We start from the raw sequence: 6,275 nt of genomic DNA on the forward strand, positions 1-6,275 counted from the left end.
AGTTAAGAGGCTTACTAGGGACTCATTTGTTTGTTTACATAACACACATGTATTAATGTTTCGGTTAATACAATTATAGCATGGTATATAAACATTTATCATAAACATAAAGATATATAATAACCAGTTTTATTATTGCCTCTTGGGCATATCTCCAACAGTCTCCCACTTGCACTAGAGTCAATAATCTAGATTACATTGTAAGGTACCTAACACCCATGGCATTCGGTGTTGGTCATGCTTTGCCCTAGGGAGAGCTTTAGTCAACGGATCTGCTACATTCGGATCGGTGTGTACTTTGCAAATGTTTACTTCTCCATCTTCGATGTATTCACGAATCGAATGATAACGCAGCTTGATATGCTTCAGCCTCTTGTGTGACCTTGGTTCTTGTGCATTGGCGATGGCACCCATGTTGTCACAATAGATGACTAGTGGGTCCAATGCACTAGGAACCACACAGAGCTTTATAATGAATCTCTTCATCCATACCGCTTCTGATGAAGCCTCTGAAGCCGCTATGTATTCCGATTCTGTTGAGGATTTCGCCACCGTGCACTGCTTCGAGCTTGCCCAGCTTACTGCAGCACCATTCAATATAAACACGTACCCGTGACCGTGACTTAGAGTCATCAGGATCAGTGTTCCAACTTGCATCGGTGTAACTTGTTACAACGAGCTTTTGGTCACCTCCATAACAAAGAAACATATCCTTAATTCTTTTCAATTACTTCAGGATATTCTTGACCGCTGTCCAGTGTTCCATTCCTGGATCACTTTGATATCTGCTAGTCAAACTAACAACATGTGCTATATCTGGTCTTGTACATAGCATGGCATACATGATAGAGCCTACTGCCGAGGCATAGGGGATCTGACTCATCCTTTCTCTTTCTTCTGCCGTAGCCGGACCTTGAGTCTTACTCAAGACCTTGCCTGGTAACATAGGTAAGAATCCTTTCTTACTTTCGTCCATTCTAAACTTCTTTAGAATCTTGTCCAGGTATGTACTCTATGATAGCCCTATTAGACGTCTTGATCTATCTCTATAAATCTTGATGCCTAATATATATGTGTTGCGGTCAGAAACCCACCGGCGAGCAGCGACGGGCAACACAGGAGAGCCGGGAGGCTCCCAGGACTGCGGCTGGCCCTGGTCCCTCCGAGCGACGGCCCGCAAAGACTCGGCACGCACGTCCGATGCTGGTGCAAGGGCGTGCCACCTGACCTATACCTGGTCAGGAAGGTGATGGAGATGCCTCGCTTAGTTTCTGCATGGCATACACGTAAACATTAAATACGAGCCTCGATCGGCTCTCGAGGTTGTCCCGTGAATCGGCTCAAAGAGCCGATCCACCCATGATTCGCATGAGGTGTACGAATATATGGTGGTCCCGCTTGATCGGAATAAAGCTAAAGCGATCTACTACGATTTAGGGTTTTCACCGCATAATCGGAACATCCTACTCGTGATTGAGCCTCGCGGCCACGCACGGTGTTCGTAAACCGACCCTAGGCAAGGCCTAAAAACCAACACGAGGTTGATCCCGGAACATCCTGTCTAGGGCTAGCAAACTACACCCTACGCGCCACCTGGATCCTTCAACCCGTTTGTAAGGCCTAACTATGCAGATATTAAACTAATCCTTGAAGAACAAGGAGCAACCATAACGGATCGGATCTACTAAGTAATGATCAAGCGGGGTGCCGCCCCTACACCTAAGATAGGCGTAGGGCGGCTAGACGTCTCGGGGTTGCACTACGACAGCATATGATACGAAGAACAATGCTAACCCTAACACGTCTAAGATAACTACGTTGCTCGCCATCAAAAAGGCTTCAGTACGAGCAACGCATGAACAACGAATAAACTTGTACTGCCTAGATCGCAAGATGTGATCTAGGCAGCATGATGCTTACCCGGAAGAAAACCCTCGAGACAAGGGAGTTGGCGATGCGCCTAGATTGGTTTGTGGTGAACGTGATTGTTGTTTATTTCATAAACCCTAGATACATATTTATAGTCCGTAGACTTCTAACGTGGGAATAATCCCAACCGTGCACGAGGCAAACTCTAACTAACCAACACGTATCCTACTATACTACAGATACACTGGCAAACTAGCCCAAACTTTGCATACAAGGCCGATTCACGTATCTTCTTCTATGTATATTCTTCAAGCCCATCTTGATCGTGGCCCACCTCTGACTCGGTCAAATTCTGGTGATAACACATGCCCCCCTGGTTTTGGAATTGATAATTCCAAAATCACTCTGCTTTTCTTCGTCGGGTCATGTCGTGGCAGAACCGTCGCAGTATCCTTCATCATGATGCCTTGCCTTCTCAACTTCTCCGCGTGACCTGGCAGTTTTTTTTTGTTAGGCACCACTTCCTCGGAAACTGCTGTGGCATTGAATTTCCACTATATCCCCTTTTATTTAACCGCTCAAACAGTTCGCTTCCGCATCCCCTTCGCATTAGCACTCCAAAAGCCCTCCTGTGCCACCATGTCTTCTTCCTCCTCTGCTTCATCGGATCTTTCCACCCAGTCCTCCTCTTCCCGCGAGCCGACGTCGGAGTGGAACCCGGAGGAGGCCCACGCGGCCAACATCCGCCGCGCCATCGAAGCCGGGGAGGAGTCTAGTCACGACTTCTCCATCTGGTCTGAGGACGACAAGTCCTCGACTGACGGGGAAAGTGACCTCCGCTTCCTCGCCGACGGGGAAACGGAGGAGGAGAGCGATGACGATCGCTTCTCCTGCGATGACTTCACCTCCCCCGAGGAGGAGGAGGAGGAGGAGAAGGAGGAGGAGGAGGATGACACCTCCTCCGACGAACCGCCGGCCAAGCGCTTCTGCCCCTGGCCGGGGAACCTCAGCGACTTCGACAGCGATGACGACGACGCTGACGAGGAGGACGAGGACAACGAAGGCCCGGCCGGCGGCCGCTGGAGCAGCGACGACGAGCCCGCCGGGAGTAGCGCCGACAGCGGCGACGACGGCGACGACGAGGGCAGCGACGGCCCATAGATAGGACCCTTAGCATAGGATCAGTAGTGGTAGATGGGGCAATGTATCCCCTAGTACTTCCTTTTGAGAGCAATCAGCTCTTTATGTAAGAAATCCTGCTTATCAATGAAGAACTTCCCCCAATTTGATTTTGCCGATTTCCCTTGAGCTAATTTAGCCGATTTCCCCTCATACTGATTTTGCCGATTTGTCCCCTTAGCCAATGCTTAATGAGCCGATAGCAACGCATCGGTCCTTCACAATCCATCCTTCAATTCTTCAACTGATGACTTTGAGATCTGGTGGATAATGTGGAGTCTTCAAGAGAGCCCTTAAATTCCTCCCACCAGGTCCAGTGATCCTCTTCTGCAAGAATTCACCATTTTTGAAGAAGGTTGCGACGAAGGATCAGCCGATGACACCCCAATCGGCTTCTAAAACAGAGCATCTACCAGACCAGCTGCCCCCCGAGCCTCAGTCAAGGCGAGAATATTGGTGAGGATGCCCAGATCAGACAAAGGGCTTTGAACTCAGGTAATTCCGAGACAGCCACCATGCCGAACCAGCCGAACTTGCTCCCATCGATCGCCTCTTCCTCCGTTGAAAGCCAATATTGTAGACGAAACACCAACGGCTTAATGAGCAAAAAGGGTGCCTTGCACGCCAAAACTGACTTCTGACAGTACTGCTGAACTGGCGCAAAGGGTTGGAAGTCCTTGACGAGAAGATTCGGGCACCACAATCGGCTCATTGCAGCTGAGAAAGCTCTCATTGTTCACCCCCTCGAGGAAGCAGAAGGCCTCACAGCTGAAGGTAGATCCTGTGTAATTGTACTAGAGTCGATGGCTGTGCATCGGCTTTGTTTCTTGGCTCTAAAGTCGATGTCCGTGCATCGGCTGTATACTATGAGAAAAAAAAATTTACTGGCCGATTTTTTCTATCGGCCCACAATATTTCACTGCACACATGTTCATCTGCATATGTTCATCTGTGTAGGTGCCCCCCGAGCCGAATCTGCCAGGTAACTGCGGATATCGGCTCTGTAGTTAGCAAAGGCACTGTATTTGAACATCGGCTCCGTTAGGACTAATGTTGACTCTCATCAGCCGACGTATAACCGCTGCCCATTAGATCGACGTTGAACACAGGCAGAATGTGTGGTGAGGATAATTTTGGCCGATTGCTGGAATCAGCCTCCACGTTGATCGAATCGCTCAATGAAGGTTTTGCAATATTCCTCCATAGATCTTTGGGGCCGATCCCAAGGATCGGCCTCGCCACGTTTGCCCATCGGTTCATTCTTGCTACACGGTCAGGCCGGTGGATAAGACCAGCCTAACCCCATCCTTTGTCACGTCGATGCGCTCGCAGTCGTCCAAATTGATGCCTGAGAGTGGCTCTTGGCCTGCTGTTTCCCAAGCGTTCATGCCAGCCGTTGAAATCTCGGCTGAGTCATTGATGGCGTGTATTTCACACGTTCTTTGGGCAACCCCAAGAGGAAGGTATGATGCGCACAGCAGCAAGTTTTCCCTCAGAAAGAAACCAAGGTTTATCGAACCAGGAGGAGCCAAGAAGCACGTTGAAGGTTGATGGCGGCGGGATGTAGTGCGGCGCAACACCAGGGATTCCGGCGCCAACGTGGAACCTGCACAACACAACCAAAGTACTTTGCCCCAACGAAACAGTGAGGTTGTCAATCTCACCGGCTTGCTGTAACAAAGAGTTAACCGTATTGTGTGGAAGATGATTGTTTGCGTAGAAAACAGTAGAACAAGTATTGCAGTAGATTGTATTTCAGTAAAGAGAATTGGACCGGGGTCCACAGTTCACTAGAGGTGTCTCTCCCATAAGACGAACAGCATGTTGGGTGAACAAATTACAGTTGGGCAATTGACAAATAGAGAGGGCATGACCATGCACATACATATCATGATGAGTATTGTGAGATTTAATTGGGCATTACGACAAAGTACATAGACCGTCATCCAACTGCATCTATGCCTAAAAAGTCCACCTTCAGGTTATCATCCGAACCCCTTCCAGTATTAAGTTGCAAACAACAGACAATTGCATTAAGTATGGTGCGTAATGTAACTAGTGACTACATCCTTGAACATAGCACTAATGTTTTATCCCTAGTGGCAACAGCACAACACAACCTTAGAACTTTCTGTCACTCGTCCCGGTGTCAATGCAGGCATGAACCCACTATCGAGCATAAGCACTCCCTCTTGGAGTTACAAGCATCTACTTGGCCAGAGCATCTACTAGTAACGGAGAGCATGCAAGATCATAAACAACACATAAGCATAACTTTGATAATCAACATAACAAGTATTCTCTATTCATCGGATCCCAACAAACGCAACATATAGAATTACGGATAGATGATCTTGATCATGTTAGGCAGCTCACAAGATCCGACAATGATAGCACAATGGGGAGAAGACAACCATCTAGCTACTGCTATGGACCCATAGTCCAGGGGTAGACTACTCACACATCACACCGGAGGCGACCATGGCGGCGTAGAGTCCTCCGGGAGATGATTCCCCTCTCCGGCAGGGTGCCGGAGGCGATCTCCTGGATCCCCCGAGATGGGATCGGCGGCGGCGGCGTCTCGGAAGGTTTTCCGTATCGTGGTTCTCGGTGCGGGGGTTTCGTCACGGAGACTTTTATAGGCGGAAGGGCAGGTCAAGAGGCGGCACGGGGGCCCCACACCACGGGGCCGCGCGGCCAAGGGGGGCCGCGCCGCCCTATGGTGTGGCCCCTCCGTGGCCCCTCTTCGTCTCTCCTTCGGACTTCGGAAGCTTCGTGAGAAAATAGGCCCCCGGCTTTGATTTCGTCCAATTCCGAGAATATTTCCTTACTAGGATTTCTGAAACCAAAAACAGCGAGAACAACAGAATCGGCACTTCGGCATCTTGTTAATAGGTTAGTTCCAGAAAATGCACGAATATGACATAAAGTGTGCATAAAACATGTAGATAACATCAATAATGTGGCATGGAACATAAGAAATTATCGATACGTCGGAGACGTATCAGTCATCTGCATGGACGACCTCTACCTCATCTCCATCCCACTGTATTACGCATTGGTGCATCGTGGATGGAATGCAACAGTTGGCGTGGATCCAATCTCTTCCTAGCAGAACAGCATAGGTGCTCTTGCTATCGACGATGAAGAACGTCGTAGGGATGGTTTTCCTTCCTACGGTCAGATCCACGTTCAGAACACCTTGCGCGTCAGACGCTTGGCCGTTG

The sequence above is a fragment of the Lolium rigidum genome, chromosome 4 (assembly GCF_022539505.1).
Source record: "Lolium rigidum isolate FL_2022 chromosome 4, APGP_CSIRO_Lrig_0.1, whole genome shotgun sequence".
Classification (NCBI taxonomy): domain Eukaryota; kingdom Viridiplantae; phylum Streptophyta; class Magnoliopsida; order Poales; family Poaceae; genus Lolium; species Lolium rigidum.